The sequence below is a fragment of the Coregonus clupeaformis genome, unplaced genomic scaffold (assembly GCF_020615455.1).
Source record: "Coregonus clupeaformis isolate EN_2021a unplaced genomic scaffold, ASM2061545v1 scaf1415, whole genome shotgun sequence".
Classification (NCBI taxonomy): Eukaryota; Metazoa; Chordata; class Actinopteri; order Salmoniformes; family Salmonidae; genus Coregonus; species Coregonus clupeaformis.
Window position 1 is genome coordinate 109,726 of NW_025534869.1, and position 24,639 is coordinate 134,364.

A 24,639-nucleotide genomic window follows, 5' to 3' on the forward strand; every position below is an offset into this window, starting at 1 on the left:
GTCCTCTTCGGCACTGTCTACGTTAAAACAGGTTCTATCCATGTAGAGTCCTCTATGGCACTGTCTACGTTAAAACAGGTTCTATCCATGTAGAGTCCTCTATGGCACTGTCTACGTTAAAAACAGGTTCTATCCATGTAGAGTCCTCTTTGGCACTGTCTACGTTAAAACAGGTTCTATCCATGTAGAGTCCTCTTCGGCACTGAAAGTCTACGTTAAAACAGGTTCTATCCATGTAGAGTCCTCTACGGCACTGTCTACGTTAAAACAGGTTCTATCCATGTAGAGTCCTCTATGGCACTGTCTACGTTAAAACAGGTTCTATCCATGTAGAGTCCCTCTACGGCACTGTCTACGTTAAAACAGGTTCTATCCATGTAGAGTCCTCTACGGCACTGTCTACGTTAAAACAGGTTCTATCCATGTAGAGTCCTCTGGCACTGTCTACGTTAAAACAGGTTCTATCCATGTGAGAGTCCTCTTTGGCACTGTCTACGTTAAAACAGGTTCTATCCATGTAGAGTCCTCTATGGCACTGTCTACGTTAAAACAGGTTCTATCCATGTAGAGTCCTCTATGGCACTGTCTATGTTAAAACAGGTTCTATCCATGTAGAGTCCTCTTTGGCACTGTCTACGTTAAAACAGGTTCTATCCATGTAGAGTCCTCTATGGCACTGTCTACGTTAAAACAGGTTCTATCCATGTAGAGTCCTCTACGGCACTGTCTACGTTAAAACAGGTTCTATCCATGTAGAGTCCTCTATGGCACTGTCTACGTTAAAACAGGTTCTATCCATGTAGAGTCCTCTATGGCACTGTCTACGTTAAAACAGGTTCTATCCATGTAGAGTCCTCTACGGCACTGTCTACGTTAAAACAGGTTCTATCCATGTAGAGTCCTCTATGGCACTGTCTACGTTAAAACAGGTTCTATCCATGTAGAGTCCTCTATGGCACTGTCTACGTTAAAACAGGTTCTATCCATGTAGAGTCCTCTACGGCACTGTCTACGTTAAAACAGGTTCTATCCATGTAGAGTCCTCTACGGCACTGTCTACGTTAAAACAGGTTCTATCCATGTAGAGTCCTCTATGGCACTGTCTACGTTAAAACAGGTTCTATCCATGTAGAGTCCTCTATGGCACTGTCTACGTTAAAACAGGTTCTATCCATGTAGAGTCCTCTATGGCACTGTCTACGTTAAAACAGGTTCTATCCATGTAGAGTCCTCTATGGCACTGTCTACGTTAAAACAGGTTCTATCCATGTAGAGTCCTCTATGGCACTGTCTACGTTAAAACAGGTTCTATCCATGTAGAGTCCTCTACGGCACTGTCTACGTTAAAACAGGTTCTATCCATGTAGAGTCCTCTATGGCACTGTCTACGTTAAAACAGGTTCTATCCATGTAGAGTCCTCTATGGCACTGTCTACGTTAAAACAGGTTCTATCCATGTAGAGTCCTCTACGGCACTGTCTACGTTAAAACAGGTTCTATCCATGTAGAGTCCTCTACGGCACTGCACTGTCTACGTTAAAACAGGTTCTATCCATGTAGAGTCCTCTATGGCACTGTCTACGTTAAAACAGGTTCTATCCATGTAGAGTCCTCTACGGCACTGTCTACGTTAAAACAGGTTCTATCCATGTAGAGTCCTCTATGGCACTGTCTACGTTAAAACAGGTTCTATCCATGTAGAGTCCTCTATGGCACTGTCTACGTTAAAACAGGTTCTATCCATGTAGAGTCCTCTATGGCACTGTCTACGTTAAAACAGGTTCTATCCATGTAGAGTCCTCTACGGCACTGTCTACGTTAAAACAGGTTCTATCCATGTAGAGTCCTCTTTGGCACTGTCTACGTTAAAACAGGTTCTATCCATGTAGAGTCCTCTGCTGGCACTGTCTACGTTAAAACAGGTTCTATCCATGTAGAGTCCTCTATGGCACTGTCTACGTTAAAACAGGTTCTATCCATGTAGAGTCCTCTATGGCACTGTCTACGTTAAAACAGGTTCTATCCATGTAGAGTCCTCTACGGCACTGTCTACGTTAAAACAGGTTCTATCCATGTAGAGTCCTCTACGGCACTGTCTACGTTAAAACAGGTTCTATCCATGTAGAGTCCTCTATGGCACTGTCTACGTTAAAACAGGTTCTATCCATGTAGAGTCCTCTATGGCACTGTCTACGTTAAAACAGGTTCTATCCATGTAGAGTCCTCTATGGCACTGTCTACGTTAAAACAGGTTCTATCCATGTAGAGTCCTCTATGGCACTGTCTACGTTAAAACAGGTTCTATCCATGTAGAGTCCTCTATGGCACTGTCTACGTTAAAACAGGTTCTATCCATGTAGAGTCCTCTATGGCACTGTCTACGTTAAAACAGGTTCTATCCATGTAGAGTCCTCTTTACGGCACTGTCTACGTTAAAACAGGTTCTATCCATGTAGAGTCCTCTATGGCACTGTCTACGTTAAAACAGGTTCTATCCATGTAGAGTCCTCTATGGCACTGTCTACGTTAAAACAGGTTCTATCCATGTAGAGTCCTCTATGGCACTGTCTACGTTAAAACAGGTTCTATCCATGTAGAGTCCTCTACGGCACTGTCTACGTTAAAACAGGTTCTATCCATGTAGAGTCCTCTATGGGCACTGTCTACGTTAAAACAGGTTCTATCCATGTAGAGTCCTCTATGGCACTGTCTACGTTAAAACAGGTTCTATCCATGTAGAGTCCTCTATGGCACTGTCTACGTTAAAACAGGTTCTATCCATGTAGAGTCCTCTATGGCACTGTCTACGTTAAAACAGGTTCTATCCATGTAGAGTCCTCTATGGCACTGTCTACGTTAAAACAGGTTCTATCCATGTAGAGTCCTCTTCGGCACTGTCTACGTTAAAACAGGTTCTATCCATGTAGAGTCCTCTATGGCACTGTCTACGTTAAAACAGGTTCTATCCATGTAGAGTCCTCTACGGCACTGTCTCACGTTAAAACAGGTTCTATCCATGTAGAGTCCTCTACGGCACTGTCTACGTTAAAACAGGTTCTATCCATGTAGAGTCCTCTATGGCACTGTCTACGTTAAAACAGGTTCTATCCATGTAGAGTCCTCTATGGCACTGTCTACGTTAAAACAGGTTCTATCCATGTAGAGTCCTCTATGGCACTGTCTACGTTAAAACAGGTTCTATCCATGTAGAGTCCTCTATGGCACTGTCTACGTTAAAACAGGTTCTATCCATGTAGAGTCCTCTATGGCACTGTCTACGTTAAAACAGGTTCTATCCATGTAGAGTCCTCTACGGCACTGTCTACGTTAAAACAGGTTCTATCCATGTAGAGTCCTCTATGGCACTGTCTACGTTAAAACAGGTTCTATCCATGTAGAGTCCTCTATGGCACTGTCTACGTTAAAACAGGTTCTATCCATGTAGAGTCCTCTATGGCACTGTCTACGTTAAAACAGGTTCTATCCATGTAGAGTCCTCTTTGGCACTGTCTACGTTAAAACAGGTTCTATCCATGTAGAGTCCTCTACGGCACTGTCTACGTTAAAACAGGTTCTATCCATGTAGAGTCCTCTTGGCACTGTCTACGTTAAAACAGGTTCTATCCATGTAGAGTCCTCTATGGCACTGTCTACGTTAAAACAGGTTCTATCCATGTAGAGTCCTCTATGGCACTGTCTACGTTAAAACAGGTTCTATCCATGTAGAGTCCTCTACGGCACTGTCTACGTTAAAACAGGTTCTATCCATGTAGAGTCCTCTATGGCACTGTCTACGTTAAAACAGGTTCTATCCATGTAGAGTCCTCTACGGCACTGTCTACGTTAAAACAGGTTCTATCCATGTAGAGTCCTCTATGGCACTGTCACGTTAAAACAGGTTCTATCCATGTAGAGTCCTCTATGGCACTGTCTACGTTAAAACAGGTTCTATCCATGTAGAGTCCTCTATGGCACTGTCTACGTTAAAACAGGTTCTATCCATGTAGAGTCCTCTTTGGCACTGTCTACGTTAAAACAGGTTCTATCCATGTAGAGTCCTCTATGGCACTGTCTACGTTAAAACAGGTTCTATCCATGTAGAGTCCTCTATGGCACTGTCTACGTTAAAACAGGTTCTATCCATGTAGAGTCCTCTATGGCACTGTCTACGTTAAAACAGGTTCTATCCATGTAGAGTCCTCTATGGCACTGTCTACGTTAAAAACAGGTTCTATCCATGTAGAGTCCTCTATGGCACTGTCTACGTTAAAACAGGTTCTATCCATGTAGAGTCCTCTACGGCACTGTCTACGTTAAAACAGGTTCTATCCATGTAGAGTCCTCTATGGCACTGTCTACGTTAAAACAGGTTCTATCCATGTAGAGTCCTCTACGGCACTGTCTACGTTAAAACAGGTTCTATCCATGTAGAGTCCTCTACGGCACTGTCTACGTTAAAACAGGTTCTATCCATGTAGAGTCCTCTACGGCACTGTCTACGTTAAAACAGGTTCTATCCATGTAGAGTCCTCTACGGCACTGTCTACGTTAAAACAGGTTCTATCCATGTAGAGTCCTCTACGGCACTGTCTACGTTAAAACAGGTTCTATCCATGTAGAGTCCTCTATGGCACTGTCTACGTTAAAACAGGTTCTATCCATGTAGAGTCCTCTATGGCACTGTCTACGTTAAAACAGGTTCTATCCATGTAGAGTCCTCTATGGCACTGTCTACGTTAAAACAGGTTCTATCCATGTAGAGTCCTCTACGGCACTGTCTACGTTAAAACAGGTTCTATCCATGTAGAGTCCTCTATGGCACTGTCTACGTTAAAACAGGTTCTATCCATGTAGAGTCCTCATGGCACTGTCTACGTTAAAACAGGTTCTATCCATGTAGAGTCCTCTATGGCACTGTCTACGTTAAAACAGGTTCTATCCATGTAGAGTCCTCTATGGCACTGTCTACGTTAAAACAGGTTCTATCCATGTAGAGTCCTCTTTGGCACTGTCTACGTTAAAACAGGTTCTATCCATGTAGAGTCCTCTATGGCACTGTCTACGTTAAAACAGGTTCTATCCATGTAGAGTCCTCTATGGCACTGTCTACGTTAAAAACAGGTTCTATCCATGTAGAGTCCTCTTTGGCACTGTCTACGTTAAAACAGGTTCTGTCTACGTTAAAACAGGTTCTATCCATGTAGAGTCCTCTTTGGCACTGTCTACGTTAAAACAGGTTCTATCCATGTAGAGTCCTCTATGGCACTGTCTACGTTAAAACAGGTTCTATCCATGTAGAGTCCTCTACGGCACTGTCTACGTTAAAACAGGTTCTATCCATGTAGAGTCCTCTACGGCACTGTCTACGTTAAAAACAGGTTCTATCCATGTAGAGTCCTCTATGGCACTGTCTACGTTAAAACAGGTTCTATCCATGTAGAGTCCTCTATGGCACTGTCTACGTTAAAACAGGTTCTATCCATGTAGAGTCCTCTATGGCACTGTCTACGTTAAAACAGGTTCTATCCATGTAGAGTCCTCTATGGCACTGTCTACGTTAAAACAGGTTCTATCCATGTAGAGTCCTCTATGGCACTGTCTACGTTAAAACAGGTTCTATCCATGTAGAGTCCTCTTTGGCACTGTCTACGTTAAAACAGGTTCTATCCATGTAGAGTCCTCTATGGCACTGTCTACGTTAAAACAGGTTCTATCCATGTAGAGTCCTCTATGGCACTGTCTACGTTAAAACAGGTTCTATCCATGTAGAGTCCTCTATGGCACTGTCTACGTTAAAACAGGTTCTATCCATGTAGAGTCCTCTATGGCACTGTCTACGTTAAAACAGGTTCTATCCATGTAGAGTCCTCTACGGCACTGTCTACGTTAAAACAGGTTCTATCCATGCAGAGTCCTCTACGGCACTGTCTACGTTAAAACAGGTTCTATCCATGTAGAGTCCTCTATGGCACTGTCTACGTTAAAACAGGTTCTATCCATGTAGAGTCCTCTATGGCACTGTCTACGTTAAAACAGGTTCTATCCATGTAGAGTCCTCTATGGCACTGTCTACGTTAAAACAGGTTCTATCCATGTAGAGTCCTCTTCGGCACTGTCTACGTTAAAACAGGTTCTATCCATGTAGAGTCCTCTATGGCACTGTCTACGTTAAAACAGGTTCTATCCATGTAGAGTCCTCTATGGCACTTCCTGTCTACGTTAAAACAGGTTCTATCCATGTAGAGTCCTCTTTGGCACTGTCTACGTTAAAAACAGGTTCTATCCATGTAGAGTCCTCTATGGCACTGTCTACGTTAAAACAGGTTCTATCCATGTAGAGTCCTCTACGGCACTGTCTACGTTAAAACAGGTTCTATCCATGTAGAGTCCTCTACGGCACTGTCTACGTTAAAACAGGTTCTATCCATGTAGAGTCCTCTATGGCACTGTCTACGTTAAAACAGGTTCTATCCATGTAGAGTCCTCTTTGGCACTGTCTACGTTAAAACAGGTTCTATCCATGTAGAGTCCTCTATGGCACTGTCTACGTTAAAACAGGTTCTATCCATGTAGAGTCCTCTATGGCACTGTCTACGTTAAAACAGGTTCTATCCATGTAGAGTCCTCTATGGCACTGTCTACGTTAAAACAGGTTCTATCCATGTAGAGTCCTCTACGGCACTGTCTACGTTAAAACAGGTTCTATCCATGTAGAGTCCTCTATGGCACTGTCTACGTTAAAACAGGTTCTATCCATGTAGAGTCCTCTATGGCACTGTCTACGTTAAAACAGGTTCTATCCATGTAGAGTCCTCTATGGCACTGTCTACGTTAAAACAGGTTCTATCCATGTAGAGTCCTCTACGGCACTGTCTACGTTAAAACAGGTTCTATCCATGTAGAGTCCTCTATGGCACTGTCTACGTTAAAACAGGTTCTATCCATGTAGAGTCCTCTATGGCACTGTCTACGTTAAAACAGGTTCTATCCATGTAGAGTCCTCTATGGCACTGTCTACGTTAAAACAGGTTCTATCCATGTAGAGTCCTCTATGGCACTGTCTACGTTAAAACAGGTTCTATCCATGTAGAGTCCTCTATGGCACTGTCTACGTTAAAACAGGTTCTATCCATGTAGAGTCCTCTACGGCACTGTCTACGTTAAAACAGGTTCTATCCATGTAGAGTCCTCTATGGCACTGTCTACGTTAAAACAGGTTCTATCCATGTAGAGTCCTCTTTGGCACTGTCTACGTTAAAACAGGTTCTATCCATGTAGAGTCCTCTTTGGCACTGTCTACGTTAAAACAGGTTCTATCCATGTAGAGTCCTCTATGGCACTGTCTACGTTAAAACAGGTTCTATCCATGTAGAGTCCTCTATGGCACTGTCTACGTTAAAACAGGTTCTATCCATGTAGAGTCCTCTACGGCACTGTCTACGTTAAAACAGGTTCTATCCATGTAGAGTCCTCTATGGCACTGTCTACGTTAAAACAGGTTCTATCCATGTAGAGTCCTCTATGGCACTGTCTACGTTAAAACAGGTTCTATCCATGTAGAGTCCTCTACGGCACTGTCTACGTTAAAACAGGTTCTATCCATGTAGAGTCCTCTATGGCACTGTCTACGTTAAAACAGGTTCTATCCATGTAGAGTCCTCTTTGGCACTGTCTACGTTAAAACAGGTTCTATCCATGTAGAGTCCTCTTTGGCACTGTCTACGTTAAAACAGGTTCTATCCATGTAGAGTCCTCTTCGGCACTGTCTACGTTAAAACAGGTTCTATCCATGTAGAGTCCTCTATGGCACTGTGGTCTACGTTAAAACAGGTTCTATCCATGTAGAGTCCTCTATGGCACTGTCTACGTTAAAACAGGTTCTATCCATGTAGAGTCCTCTATGGCACTGTCTACGTTAAAACAGGTTCTATCCATGTAGAGTCCTCTATGGCACTGTCTACGTTAAAACAGGTTCTATCCATGTAGAGTCCTCTAAGGTGGCACTGTCTACGTTAAAACAGGTTCTATCCATGTAGAGTCCTCTACGGCACTGTCTACGTTAAAACAGGTTCTATCCATGTAGAGTCCTCTACGGCACTGTCTACGTTAAAACAGGTTCTATCCATGTAGAGTCCTCTATGGCACTGTCTACGTTAAAACAGGTTCTATCCATGTAGAGTCCTCTATGGCACTGTCTACGTTAAAACAGGTTCTATCCATGTAGAGTCCTCTACGGCACTGTCTACGTTAAAACAGGTTCTATCCATGTAGAGTCCTCTTTGGCACTGTCTACGTTAAAACAGGTTCTATCCATGTAGAGTCCTCTATGGCACTGTCTACGTTAAAACAGGTTCTATCCATGTAGAGTCCTCTACGGCACTGTCTACGTTAAAACAGGTTCTATCCATGTAGAGTCCTCTATGGCACTGTCTACGTTAAAACAGGTTCTATCCATGTAGAGTCCTCTATGGCACTGTCTACGTTAAAACAGGTTCTATCCATGTAGAGTCCTCTTTGGCACTGTCTACGTTAAAACAGGTTCTATCCATGTAGAGTCCTCTTTGGCACTGTCTACGTTAAAACAGGTTCTATCCATGTAGAGTCCTCTTCTGGCACTGTCTACGTTAAAACAGGTTCTATCCATGTAGAGTCCTCTATGGCACTGTCTACGTTAAAACAGGTTCTATCCATGTAGAGTCCTCTTTGGCACTGTCTACGTTAAAACAGGTTCTATCCATGTAGAGTCCTCTATGGCACTGTCTACGTTAAAACAGGTTCTATCCATGTAGAGTCCTCTATGGCACTGTCTACGTTAAAACAGGTTCTATCCATGTAGAGTCCTCTTTGGCACTGTCTACGTTAAAACAGGTTCTATCCATGTAGAGTCCTCTTTGGCACTGTCTACGTTAAAACAGGTTCTATCCATGTAGAGTCCTCTATGGCACTGTCTACGTTAAAACAGGTTCTATCCATGTAGAGTCCTCTTGGCACTGTCTACGTTAAAACAGGTTCTATCCATGTAGAGTCCTCTTTGGCACTGTCTACGTTAAAAACAGGTTCTATCCATGTAGAGTCCTCTATGGCACTGTCTACGTTAAAACAGGTTCTATCCATGCAGAGTCCTCTTTGGCACTGTCTACGTTAAAACAGGTTCTATCCATGTAGAGTCCTCTTTGGCACTGTCTACGTTAAAACAGGTTCTATCCATGTAGAGTCCTCTATGGCACTGTCTACGCGTTAAAAACAGGTTCTATCCATGTAGAGTCCTCTATGGCACTGTCTACGTTAAAACAGGTTCTATCCATGTAGAGTCCTCTATGGCACTGTCTACGTTAAAACAGGTTCTATCCATGTAGAGTCCTCTACGGCACTGTCTACGTTAAAACAGGTTCTATCCATGTAGAGTCCTCTATGGCACTGTCTACGTTAAAACAGGTTCTATCCATGTAGAGTCCTCTATGGCACTGTCTACGTTAAAACAGGTTCTATCCATGTAGAGTCCTCTTTGGCACTGTCTACGTTAAAACAGGTTCTATCCATGTAGAGTCCTCTATGGCACTGTCTACGTTAAAACAGGTTCTATCCATGTAGAGTCCTCTATGGCACTGTCTACGTTAAAACAGGTTCTATCCATGTAGAGTCCTCTATGGCACTGTCTACGTTAAAAACAGGTTCTATCCATGTAGAGTCCTCTATGGCACTGTCTACGTTAAAACAGGTTCTATCCATGTAGAGTCCTCTTTGGCACTGTCTACGTTAAAACAGGTTCTATCCATGTAGAGTCCTCTATGGCACTGTCTACGTTAAAACAGGTTCTATCCATGTAGAGTCCTCTACGGCACTGTCTACGTTAAAACAGGTTCTATCCATGAGAGTCCTCTATGGCACTGTCTACGTTAAAACAGGTTCTATCCATGTAGAGTCCTCTATGGCACTGTCTACGTTAAAGCAGGTTCTATCCATGTAGAGTCCTCTATGGCACTGTCTACGTTAAAACAGGTTCTATCCATGTAGAGTCCTCTATGGCACTGTCTACGTTAAAACAGGTTCTATCCATGTAGAGTCCTCTATGGCACTGTCTACGTTAAAACAGGTTCTATCCATGTAGAGTCCTCTATGGCACTGTCTACGTTAAAACAGGTTCTATCCATGTAGAGTCCTCTATGGCACTGTCTACGTTAAAACAGGTTCTATCCATGTAGAGTCCTCTATGGCACTGTCTACGTTAAAACAGGTTCTATCCATGTAGAGTCCTCTTTGGCACTGTCTACGTTAAAACAGGTTCTATCCATGTAGAGTCCTCTATGGCACTGTCTACGTTAAAACAGGTTCTATCCATGTAGAGTCCTCTATGGCACTGTCTACGTTAAAACAGGTTCTATCCATGTAGAGTCCTCTATGGCACTGTCTACGTTAAAACAGGTTCTATCCATGTAGAGTCCTCTATGGCACTGTCTACGTTAAAACAGGTTCTATCCATGTAGAGTCCTCTACGGCACTGTCTACGTTAAAACAGGTTCTGTCCATGTAGAGTCCTCTATGGCACTGTCTACGTTAAAACAGGTTCTATCCATGTAGAGTCCTCTTGGCACTGTCTACGTTAAAACAGGTTCTATCCATGTAGAGTCCTCTATGGCACTGTCTACGTTAAAACAGGTTCTATCCATGTAGAGTCCTCTACGGCACTGTCTACGTTAAAACAGGTTCTATCCATGTAGAGTCCTCTATGGCACTGTCTACGTTAAAACAGGTTCTATCCATGTAGAGTCCTCTATGGCACTGTCTACGTTAAAACAGGTTCTATCCATGTAGAGTCCTCTTTGGCACTGTCTACGTTAAAACAGGTTCTATCCATGTAGAGTCCTCTATGGCACTGTCTACGTTAAAACAGGTTCTATCCATGTAGAGTCCTCTATGGCACTGTCTACGTTAAAACAGGTTCTATCCATGTAGAGTCCTCTATGGCACTGTCTACGTTAAAACAGGTTCTATCCATGTAGAGTCCTCTATGGCACTGTCTACGTTAAAACAGGTTCTATCCATGTAGAGTCCTCTTGGCACTGTCTACGTTAAAACAGGTTCTATCCATGTAGAGTCCTCTATGGCACTGTCTACGTTAAAACAGGTTCTATCCATGTAGAGTCCTCTATGGCACTGTCTACGTTAAAACAGGTTCTATCCATGTAGAGTCCTCTACGGCACTGTCTACGTTAAAACAGGTTCTATCCATGTAGAGTCCTCTACGGCACTGTCTACGTTAAAACAGGTTCTATCCATGTAGAGTCCTCTATGGCACTGTCTACGTTAAAAACAGGTTCTATCCATGTAGAGTCCTCTATGGCACTGTCTACGTTAAAACAGGTTCTATCCATGTAGAGTCCTCTATGGCACTGTCTACGTTAAAACAGGTTCTATCCATGTAGAGTCCTCTATGGCACTGTCTACGTTAAAACAGGTTCTATCCATGTAGAGTCCTCTATGGCACTGTCTACGTTAAAACAGGTTCTATCCATGTAGAGTCCTCTATGGCACTGTCTACGTTAAAACAGGTTCTATCCATGTAGAGTCCTCTATGGCACTGTCTACGTTAAAACAGGTTCTATCCATGTAGAGTCCTCTATGGCACTGTCTACGTTAAAACAGGTTCTATCCATGTAGAGTCCTCTACGGCACTGTCTACGTTAAAACAGGTTCTATCCATGTAGGAGTCCTCTATGGCACTGTCTACGTTAAAACAGGTTCTATCCATGTAGAGTCCTCTATGGCACTGTCTACGTTAAAACAGGTTCTATCCATGTAGAGTCCTCTTTGGCACTGTCTACGTTAAAACAGGTTCTATCCATGTAGAGTCCTCTACGGCACTGTCTACGTTAAAACAGGTTCTATCCATGTAGAGTCCTCTATGGCACTGTCTACGTTAAAACAGGTTCTATCCATGTAGAGTCCTCTATGGCACTGTCTACGTTAAAACAGGTTCTATCCATGTAGAGTCCTCTATGGCACTGTCTACGTTAAAACAGGTTCTATCCATGTAGAGTCCTCTTTGGCACTGTCTACGTTAAAACAGGTTCTATCCATGTAGAGTCCTCTATGGCACTGTCTACGTTAAAACAGGTTCTATCCATGTAGAGTCCTCTATGGCACTGTCTACGTTAAAACAGGTTCTATCCATGTAGAGTCCTCTATGGCACTGTCTACGTTAAAACAGGTTCTATCCATGTAGAGTCCTCTTGGCACTGTCTACGTTAAAACAGGTTCTATCCATGTAGAGTCCTCTACGGCACTGTCTACGTTAAAACAGGTTCTATCCATGTAGAGTCCTCTGTGGCACTGTCTACGTTAAAACAGGTTCTATCCATGTAGAGTCCTCTATGGCACTGTCTACGTTAAAACAGGTTCTATCCATGTAGGAGTCCTCTATGGCACTGTCTACGTTAAAACAGGTTCTATCCATGTAGAGTCCTCTACGGCACTGTCTACGTTAAAAACAGGTTCTATCCATGTAGAGTCCTCTACGGCACTGTCTACGTTAAAACAGGTTCTATCCATGTAGAGTCCTCTATGGCACTGTCTACGTTAAAACAGGTTCTATCCATGTAGAGTCCTCTATGGCACTGTCTACGTTAAAACAGGTTCTATCCATGTAGAGTCCTCTATGGCACTGTCTACGTTAAAACAGGTTCTATCCATGTAGAGTCCTCTTGGCACTGTCTACGTTAAAACAGGTTCTATCCATGTAGAGTCCTCTATGGCACTGTCTACGTTAAAACAGGTTCTATCCATGTAGAGTCCTCTATGGCACTGTCTACGTTAAAACAGGTTCTATCCATGTAGAGTCCTCTCGGCACTGTCTACGTTAAAACAGGTTCTATCCATGTAGAGTCCTCTATGGCACTGTCTACGTTAAAACAGGTTCTATCCATGTAGAGTCCTCTATGGCACTGTCTACGTTAAAACAGGTTCTATCCATGTAGAGTCCTCTATGGCACTGTCTACGTTAAAACAGGTTCTATCCATGTAGAGTCCTCTATGGCACTGTCTACGTTAAAACAGGTTCTATCCATGTAGAGTCCTCTATGGCACTGTCTACGTTAAAACAGGTTCTATCCATGTAGAGTCCTCTATGGCACTGTCTACGTTAAAACAGGTTCTATCCATGTAGAGTCCTCTACGGCACTGTCTACGTTAAAACAGGTTCTATCCATGTAGAGTCCTCTATGGCACTGTCTACGTTAAAACAGGTTCTATCCATGTAGAGTCCTCTATGGCACTGTCTACGTTAAAACAGGTTCTATCCATGTAGAGTCCTCTTTGGCACTGTCTACGTTAAAACAGGTTCTATCCATGTAGAGTCCTCTCACTGCACTGTCTACGTTAAAACAGGTTCTATCCATGTAGAGTCCTCTATGGCACTGTCTACGTTAAAACAGGTTCTATCCATGTAGAGTCCTCTATGGCACTGTCTACGTTAAAACAGGTTCTATCCATGTAGAGTCCTCTACGGCACTGTCTACGTTAAAACAGGTTCTATCCATGTAGAGTCCTCTTTGGCACTGTCTACGTTAAAACAGGTTCTATCCATGTAGAGTCCTCTTTGGCACTGTCTACGTTAAAACAGGTTCTATCCATGTAGAGTCCTCTATGGCACTGTCTACGTTAAAACAGGTTCTATCCATGCAGAGTCCTCTATGGCACTGTCTACGTTAAAACAGGTTCTATCCATGTAGAGTCCTCTATGGCACTGTCTACGTTAAAACAGGTTCTATCCATGTAGAGTCCTCTACGGCACTGTCTACGTTAAAACAGGTTCTATCCATGTAGAGTCCTCTTTGGCACTGTCTACGTTAAAACAGGTTCTATCCATGTAGAGTCCTCTATGGCACTGTCTACGTTAAAACAGGTTCTATCCATGTAGAGTCCTCTATGGCACTGTCTACGTTAAAACAGGTTCTATCCATGTAGAGTCCTCTACGGCACTGTCTACGTTAAAACAGGTTCTATCCATGTAGAGTCCTCTACGGCACTGTCTACGTTAAAACAGGTTCTATCCATGTAGAGTCCTCTATGGCACTGTCTACGTTAAAACAGGTTCTATCCATGTAGAGTCCTCTATGGCACTGTCTACGTTAAAACAGGTTCTATCCATGTAGAGTCCTCTACGGCACTGTCTACGTTAAAACAGGTTCTATCCATGTAGAGTCCTCTATGGCACTGTCTACGTTAAAACAGGTTCTATCCATGTAGAGTCCTCTATGGCACTGTCTACGTTAAAACAGGTTCTATCCATGTAGAGTCCTCTATGGCACTGTCTACGTTAAAACAGGTTCTATCCATGTAGAGTCCTCTATGGCACTGTCTACGTTAAAACAGGTTCTATCCATGTAGAGTCCTCTATGGCACTGTCTACGTTAAAACAGGTTCTATCCATGTAGAGTCCTCTATGGCACTGTCTACGTTAAAACAGGTTCTATCCATGTAGAGTCCTCTATGGCACTGTCTACGTTAAAACAGGTTCTATCCATGTAGAGTCCTCTATGGCACTGTCTACGTTAAAACAGGTTCTATCCATGTAGAGTCCTCTTCGGCACTGTCTACGTTAAAACAGGTTCTATCCATGTAGAGTCCTCTACGGCACTGTCTACGTTAAAACAGGTTCTATCCATGTAGAGTCCTCTTTGGCACTGTCTACGTTAAAACAGGTTCTATCCATGTAGAGTCCTCTATGGCACTGTCTACGTTAAAACAGGTTCTATCCATGTAGAGTCCTCTACGGCACTGTCTACGTTAAAACAGGTTCTATCCATGTAGAGTCCTCTATGGCACTGTCTACGTTAAAACAGGTTCTATCCATGTAGAGTCCTCTACGGCACTGTCTACGTTAAAACAGGTTCTATCCATGTAGAGTCCTCTATGGCACTGTCTACGTTAAAACAGGTTCTATCCATGTAGAGTCCTCTACGGCACTGTCTACGTTAAAACAGGTTCTATCCATGTAGAGTCCTCTATGGCACTGTCTACGTTAAAACAGGTTCTATCCATGTAGAGTCCTCTACGGCACTGTCTACGTTAAAACAGGTTCTATCCATGTAGAGTCCTCTATGGCACTGTCTACGTTAAAACAGGTTCTATCCATGTAGAGTCCTCTATGGCACTGTCTACGTTAAAACAGGTTCTATCCATGTAGAGTCCTCTATGGCACTGTCTACGTTAAAACAGGTTCTATCCATGTAGAGTCCTCTTCGGCACTGTCTACGTTAAAACAGGTTCTATCCATGTAGAGTCCTCTTTGGCACTGTCTACGTTAAAACAGGTTCTATCCATGTAGAGTCCTCTATGGCACTGTCTACGTTAAAACAGGTTCTATCCATGTAGAGTCCTCTATGGCACTGTCTACGTTAAAACAGGTTCTATCCATGTAGAGTCCTCTATGGCACTGTCTACGTTAAAACAGGTTCTATCCATGTAGAGTCCTCTACGGCACTGTCTACGTTAAAACAGGTTCTATCCATGTAGAGTCCTCTATGGCACTGTCTACGTTAAAACAGGTTCTATCCATGTAGAGTCCTCTATGGCACTGTCTACGTTAAAACAGGTTCTATCCATGTAGAGTCCTCTATGGCACTGTCTACGTTAAAACAGGTTCTATCCATGTAGAGTCCTCTATGGCACTGTCTACGTTAAAACAGGTTCTATCCATGTAGAGTCCTCTATGGCACTGTCTACGTTAAAACAGGTTCTATCCATGTAGAGTCCTCTATGGCACTGTCTACGTTAAAACAGGTTCTATCCATGTAGAGTCCTCTATGGCACTGTCTACGTTAAAACAGGTTCTATCCATGTAGAGTCCTCTATGGCACTGTCTACGTTAAAACAGGTTCTATCCATGTAGAGTCCTCTATGGCACTGTCTACGTTAAAACAGGTTCTATCCATGTAGAGTCCTCTACGGCACTGTCTACGTTAAAACAGGTTCTATCCATGTAGAGTCCTCTACGGCACTGTCTACGTTAAAACAGGTTCTATCCATGTAGAGTCCTCTATGGCACTGTCTACGTTAAAACAGGTTCTATCCATGTAGAGTCCTCTATGGCACTGTCTACGTTAAAACAGGTTCTATCCATGTAGAGTCCTCTATGGCACTGTCTACGTTAAAACAGGTTCTATCCATGTAGAGTCCTCTATGGCACTGTCTACGTTAAAACAGGTTCTATCCATGTAGAGTCCTCTATGGCACTGTCTACGTTAAAACAGGTTCTATCCATGTAGAGTCCTCTATGGCACTGTCTACGTTAAAACAGGTTCTATCCATGTAGAGTCCTCTACGGCACTGTCTACGTTAAAACAGGTTCTATCCATGTAGAGTCCTCTATGGCACTGTCTACGTTAAAACAGGTTCTATCCATGTAGAGTCCTCTATGGCACTGTCTACGTTAAAACAGGTTCTATCCATGTAGAGTCCTCTACGGCACTGTCTACGTTAAAACAGGTTCTATCCATGTAGAGTCCTCTTTGGCACTGTCTACGTTAAAACAGGTTCTATCCATGTAGAGTCCTCTACGGCACTGTCTACGTTAAAACAGGTTCTATCCATGTAGAGTCCTCTTTGGCACTGTCTACGTTAAAACAGGTTCTATCCATGTAGAGTCCTCTACGGCACTGTCTACGTTAAAACAGGTTCTATCCATGTAGAGTCCTCTTTGGCACTGTCTACGTTAAAACAGGTTCTATCCATGTAGAGTCCTCTATGGCACTGTCTACGTTAAAACAGGTTCTATCCATGTAGAGTCCTCTTTGGCACTGTCTACGTTAAAACAGGTTCTATCCATGTAGAGTCCTCTATGGCACTGTCTACGTTAAAACAGGTTCTATCCATGTAGAGTCCTCTTTGGCACTGTCTACGTTAAAACAGGTTCTATCCATGTAGAGTCCTCTATGGCACTGTCTACGTTAAAACAGGTTCTATCCATGTAGAGTCCTCTTTGGCACTGTCTACGTTAAAACAGGTTCTATCCATGTAGAGTCCTCTATGGCACTGTCTACGTTAAAACAGGTTCTATCCATGTAGAGTCCTCTACGGCACTGTCTACGTTAAAACAGGTTCTATCCATGTAGAGTCCTCTATGGCACTGTCTACGTTAAAACAGGTTCTATCCATGTAGAGTCCTCTATGGCACTGTCTACGTTAAAACAGGTTCTATCCATGTAGAGTCCTCTACGGCACTGTCTACGTTAAAACAGGTTCTATCCATGTAGAGTCCTCTACGGCACTGTCTACGTTAAAACAGGTTCTATCCATGTAGAGTCCTCTTTGGCACTGTCTACGTTAAAACAGGTTCTATCCATGTAGAGTCCTCTACGGCACTGTCTACGTTAAAACAGGTTCTATCCATGTAGAGTCCTCTTTGGCACTGTCTACGTTAAAACAGGTTCTATCCATGTAGAGTCCTCTATGGCACTGTCTACGTTAAAACAGGTTCTATCCATGTAGAGTCCTCTTTGGCACTGTCTACGTTAAAACAGGTTCTATCCATGTAGAGTCCTCTATGGCACTGTCTACGTTAAAACAGGTTCTATCCATGTAGAGTCCTCTTCGGCACTGTCTACGTTAAAACAGGTTCTATCCATGTAGAGTCCTCTACGGCACTGTCTACGTTAAAACAGGTTCTATCCATGTAGAGTCCTCTACGGCACTGTCTACGTTAAAACAGGTTCTATCCATGTAGAGTCCTCTACGGCACTGTCTACGTTAAAACAGGTTCTATCCATGTAGAGTCCTCTATGGCACTGTCTACGTTAAAACAGGTTCTATCCATGTAGAGTCCTCTATGGCACTGTCTACGTTAAAACAGGTTCTATCCATGTAGAGTCCTCTATGGCACTGTCTACGTTAAAACAGGTTCTATCCATGTAGAGTCCTCTACGGCACTGTCTACGTTAAAACAGGTTCTATCCATGTAGAGTCCTCTATGGCACTGTCTACGTTAAAACAGGTTCTATCCATGTAGAGTCCTCTATGGCACTGTCTACGTTAAAACAGGTTCTATCCATGTAGAGTCCTCTATGGCACTGTCTACGTTAAAACAGGTTCTATCCATGTAGAGTCCTCTATGGCACTGTCTACGTTAAAACAGGTTCTATCCATGTAGAGTCCTCTACGGCACTGTCTACGTTAAAACAGGTTCTATCCATGTAGAGTCCTCTACGGCACTGTCTACGTTAAAACAGGTTCTATCCATGTAGAGTCCTCTATGGCACTGTCTACGTTAAAACAGGTTCTATCCATGTAGAGTCCTCTATGGCACTGTCTACGTTAAAACAGGTTCTATCCATGTAGAGTCCTCTATGGCACTGTCTACGTTAAAACAGGTTCTATCCATGTAGAGTCCTCTATGGCACTGTCTACGTTAAAACAGGTTCTATCCATGTAGAGTCCTCTACGGCACTGTCTACGTTAAAACAGGTTCTATCCATGTAGAGTCCTCTACGGCACTGTCTACGTTAAAACAGGTTCTATCCATGTAGAGTCCTCTATGGCACTGTCTACGTTAAAACAGGTTCTATCCATGTAGAGTCCTCTATGGCACTGTCTACGTTAAAACAGGTTCTATCCATGTAGAGTCCTCTATGGCACTGTCTACGTTAAAACAGGTTCTATCCATGTAGAGTCCTCTTATGGCACTGTCTACGTTAAAACAGGTTCTATCCATGTAGAGTCCTCTATGGCACTGTCTACGTTAAAACAGGTTCTATCCATGTAGAGTCCTCTATGGCACTGTCTACGTTAAAACAGGTTCTATCCATGTAGAGTCCTCTATGGCACTGTCTACGTTAAAACAGGTTCTATCCATGTAGAGTCCTCTATGGCACTGTCTACGTTAAAACAGGTTCTATCCATGTAGAGTCCTCTACGGCACTGTCTACGTTAAAACAGGTTCTATCCATGTAGAGTCCTCTGCGGCACTGTCTACGTTAAAACAGGTTCTATCCATGTAGAGTCCTCTACGGCACTGTCTACGTTAAAACAGGTTCTATCCATGTAGAGTCCTCTATGGCACTGTCTACGTTAAAACAGGTTCTATCCATGTAGAGTCCTCTATGGCACTGTCTACGTTAAAACAGGTTCTATCCATGTAGAGTCCTCTATGGCACTGTCTACGTTAAAACAGGTTCTATCCATGTAGAGTCCTCTATGGCACTGTCTACGTTAAAACAGGTTCTATCCATGTAGAGTCCTCTATGGCACTGTCTACGTTAAAACAGGTTCTATCCATGTAGAGTCCTCTATGGCACTGTCTACGTTAAAACAGGTTCTATCCATGTAGAGTCCTCTATGGCACTGTCTACGTTAAAACAGGTTCTATCCATGTAGAGTCCTCTATGGCACTGTCTACGTTAAAACAGGTTCTATCCATGTAGAGTCCTCTACGGCACTGTCTACGTTAAAACAGGTTCTATCCATGTAGAGTCCTCTTTGGCACTGTCTACGTTAAAACAGGTTCTATCCATGTAGAGTCCTCTTTGGCACTGTCTACGTTAAAACAGGTTCTATCCATGTAGAGTCCTCTATGGCACTGTCTACGTTAAAACAGGTTCTATCCATGTAGAGTCCTCTATGGCACTGTCTACGTTAAAACAGGTTCTATCCATGTAGAGTCCTCTATGGCACTGTCTACGTTAAAACAGGTTCTATCCATGTAGAGTCCTCTATGGCACTGTCTACGTTAAAACAGGTTCTATCCATGTAGAGTCCTCTACGGCACTGTCTACGTTAAAACAGGTTCTATCCATGTAGAGTCCTCTTTGGCACTGTCTACGTTAAAACAGGTTCTATCCATGTAGAGTCCTCTACGGCACTGTCTACGTTAAAACAGGTTCTATCCATGTAGAGTCCTCTATGGCACTGTCTACGTTAAAACAGGTTCTATCCATGTAGAGTCCTCTTTGGCACTGTCTACGTTAAAACAGGTTCTATCCATGTAGAGTCCTCTACGGCACTGTCTACGTTAAAACAGGTTCTATCCATGTAGAGTCCTCTATGGCACTGTCTACGTTAAAACAGGTTCTATCCATGTAGAGTCCTCTTTGGCACTGTCTACGTTAAAACAGGTTCTATCCATGTAGAGTCCTCTACGGCACTGTCTACGTTAAAACAGGTTCTATCCATGTAGAGTCCTCTACGGCACTGTCTACGTTAAAACAGGTTCTATCCATGTAGAGTCCTCTATGGCACTGTCTACGTTAAAACAGGTTCTATCCATGTAGAGTCCTCTTGGCACTGTCTACGTTAAAACAGGTTCTATCCATGTAGAGTCCTCTACGGCACTGTCTCTACGTTAAAACAGGTTCTATCCATGTAGAGTCCTCTACTGGCACTGTCTACGTTAAAACAGGTTCTATCCATGTAGAGTCCTCTACGGCACTGTCTACGTTAAAACAGGTTCTATCCATGTAGAGTCCTCTTTGGCACTGTCTACGTTAAAACAGGTTCTGTCTACGTTAAAACAGGTTCTATCCATGTAGAGTCCTCTTTGGCACTGTCTACGTTAAAACAGGTTCTATCCATGTAGAGTCCTCTATGGCACTGTCTACGTTAAAACAGGTTCTATCCATGTAGAGTCCTCTATGGCACTGTCTACGTTAAAACAGGTTCTATCCATGTAGAGTCCTCTTTGGCACTGTCTACGTTAAAACAGGTTCTATCCATGTAGAGTCCTCTACGGCACTGTCTACGTTAAAACAGGTTCTATCCATGTAGAGTCCTCTATGGCACTGTCTACGTTAAAACAGGTTCTATCCATGTAGAGTCCTCTTTGGCACTGTCTACGTTAAAACAGGTTCTATCCATGTAGAGTCCTCTACGGCACTGTCTACGTTAAAACAGGTTCTATCCATGTAGAGTCCTCTATGGCACTGTCTACGTTAAAACAGGTTCTATCCATGTAGAGTCCTCTATGGCACTGTCTACGTTAAAACAGGTTCTATCCATGTAGAGTCCTCTACGGCACTGTCTACGTTAAAACAGGTTCTATCCATGTAGAGTCCTCTACGGCACTGTCTACGTTAAAACAGGTTCTATCCATGTAGAGTCCTCTACGGCACTGTCTACGTTAAAAACAGGTTCTATCCATGTAGAGTCCTCTACGGCACTGTCTACGTTAAAACAGGTTCTATCCATGTAGAGTCCTCTATGGCACTGTCTACGTTAAAACAGGTTCTATCCATGTAGAGTCCTCTACGGCACTGTCTACGTTAAAACAGGTTCTATCCATGTAGAGTCCTCTATGGCACTGTCTACGTTAAAACAGGTTCTATCCATGTAGAGTCCTCTACGGCACTGTCTACGTTAAAACAGGTTCTATCCATGTAGAGTCCTCTATGGCACTGTCTACGTTAAAACAGGTTCTATCCATGTAGAGTCCTCTACGGCACTGTCTACGTTAAAACAGGTTCTATCCATGTAGAGTCCTCTATGGCACTGTCTACGTTAAAACAGGTTCTATCCATGTAGAGTCCTCTATGGCACTGTCTACGTTAAAACAGGTTCTATCCATGTAGAGTCCTCTATGGCACTGTCTACGTTAAAACAGGTTCTATCCATGTAGAGTCCTCTACGGCACTGTCTACGTTAAAACAGGTTCTATCCATGTAGAGTCCTCTATGGCACTGTCTACGTTAAAACAGGTTCTATCCATGTAGAGTCCTCTATGGCACTGTCTACGTTAAAACAGGTTCTATCCATGTAGAGTCCTCTATGGCACTGTCTACGTTAAAACAGGTTCTATCCATGTAGAGTCCTCTATGGCACTGTCTACGTTAAAACAGGTTCTATCCATGTAGAGTCCTCTATGGCACTGTCTACGTTAAAACAGGTTCTATCCATGTAGAGTCCTCTATGGCACTGTCTACGTTAAAACAGGTTCTATCCATGTAGAGTCCTCTATGGCACTGTCTACGTTAAAACAGGTTCTATCCATGTAGAGTCCTCTTCGGCACTGTCTACGTTAAAACAGGTTCTATCCATGTAGAGTCCTCTATGGCACTGTCTACGTTAAAACAGGTTCTATCCATGTAGAGTCCTCTTTGGCACTGTCTACGTTAAAACAGGTTCTATCCATGTAGAGTCCTCTATGGCACTGTCTACGTTAAAACAGGTTCTATCCATGTAGAGTCCTCTTCGGCACTGTCTACGTTAAAACAGGTTCTATCCATGTAGAGTCCTCTATGGCACTGTCTACGTTAAAACAGGTTCTATCCATGTAGAGTCCTCTATGGCACTGTCTACGTTAAAACAGGTTCTATCCATGTAGAGTCCTCTATGGCACTGTCTACGTTAAAACAGGTTCTATCCATGTAGAGTCCTCTATGGCACTGTCTACGTTAAAACAGGTTCTATCCATGTAGAGTCCTCTACGGCACTGTCTACGTTAAAACAGGTTCTATCCATGTAGAGTCCTCTATGGCACTGTCTACGTTAAAACAGGTTCTATCCATGTAGAGTCCTCTATGGCACTGTCTACGTTAAAACAGGTTCTATCCATGTAGAGTCCTCTTGGCACTGTCTACGTTAAAACAGGTTCTATCCATGTAGAGTCCTCTATGGCACTGTCTACGTTAAAACAGGTTCTATCCATGTAGAGTCCTCTATGGCACTGTCTACGTTAAAACAGGTTCTATCCATGTAGAGTCCTCTATGGCACTGTCCACGTTAAAACAGGTTCTATCCATGTAGAGTCCTCTACGGCACTGTCTACGTTAAAACAGGTTCTATCCATGTAGAGTCCTCTCGGCACTGTCTACGTTAAAACAGGTTCTATCCATGTAGAGTCCTCTCGGCACTGTCTACGTTAAAACAGGTTCTATCCATGTAGAGTCCTCTACGGCACTGTCTACGTTAAAACAGGTTCTATCCATGTAGAGTCCTCTACGGCACTGTCTACGTTAAAACAGGTTCTATCCATGTAGAGTCCTCTACGGCACTGTCTACGTTAAAACAGGTTCTATCCATGTAGAGTCCTCTATGGCACTGTCTACGTTAAAACAGGTTCTATCCATGTAGAGTCCTCTACGGCACTGTCTACGTTAAAACAGGTTCTATCCATGTAGAGTCCTCTATGGCACTGTCTACGTTAAAACAGGTTCTATCCATGTAGAGTCCTCTTCGGCACTGTCTACGTTAAAACAGGTTCTATCCATGTAGAGTCCTCTACGGCACTGTCTACGTTAAAACAGGTTCTATCCATGTAGAGTCCTCTGGCACTGTCTACGTTAAAACAGGTTCTATCCATGTAGAGTCCTCTACGGCACTGTCTACGTTAAAACAGGTTCTATCCATGTAGAGTCCTCTATGGCACTGTCTACGTTAAAACAGGTTCTATCCATGTAGAGTCCTCTACGGCACTGTCTACGTTAAAACAGGTTCTATCCATGTAGAGTCCTCTACGGCACTGTCTACGTTAAAACAGGTTCTATCCATGTAGAGTCCTCTATGGCACTGTCTACGTTAAAACAGGTTCTATCCATGTAGAGTCCTCTACGGCACTGTCTACGTTAAAACAGGTTCTATCCATGTAGAGTCCTCTATGGCACTGTCTACGTTAAAACAGGTTCTATCCATGTAGAGTCCTCTTTGGCACTGTCTACGTTAAAACAGGTTCTATCCATGTAGAGTCCTCTATGGCACTGTCTACGTTAAAACAGGTTCTATCCATGTAGAGTCCTCTTCGGCACTGTCTCACGTTAAAACAGGTTCTATCCATGTAGAGTCCTCTATGGCACTGTCTACGTTAAAACAGGTTCTATCCATGTAGAGTCCTCTATGGCACTGTCTACGTTAAAACAGGTTCTATCCATGTAGAGTCCTCTCTGGCACTGTCTACGTTAAAACAGGTTCTATCCATGTAGAGTCCTCTACGGCACTGTCTACGTTAAAACAGGTTCTATCCATGTAGAGTCCTCTATGGCACTGTCTACGTTAAAACAGGTTCTATCCATGTAGAGTCCTCTTTGGCACTGTCTACGTTAAAACAGGTTCTATCCATGTAGAGTCCTCTACGGCACTGTCTACGTTAAAACAGGTTCTATCCATGTAGAGTCCTCTTTGGCACTGTCTACGTTAAAACAGGTTCTATCCATGTAGAGTCCTCTACGGCACTGTCTACGTTAAAACAGGTTCTATCCATGTAGAGTCCTCTATGGCACTGTCTACGTTAAAACAGGTTCTATCCATGTAGAGTCCTCTTCGGCACTGTCTACGTTAAAACAGGTTCTATCCATGTAGAGTCCTCTACGGCACTGTCTACGTTAAAACAGGTTCTATCCATGTAGAGTCCTCTACGGCACTGTCTACGTTAAAACAGGTTCTATCCATGTAGAGTCCTCTACGGCACTGTCTACGTTAAAACAGGTTCTATCCATGTAGAGTCCTCTACGGCACTGTCTACGTTAAAACAGGTTCTATCCATGTAGAGTCCTCTATGGCACTGTCTACGTTAAAACAGGTTCTATCCATGTAGAGTCCTCTACGGCACTGTCTACGTTAAAACAGGTTCTATCCATGTAGAGTCCTCTATGGCACTGTCTACGTTAAAACAGGTTCTATCCATGTAGAGTCCTCTATGGGCACTGTCTACGTTAAAACAGG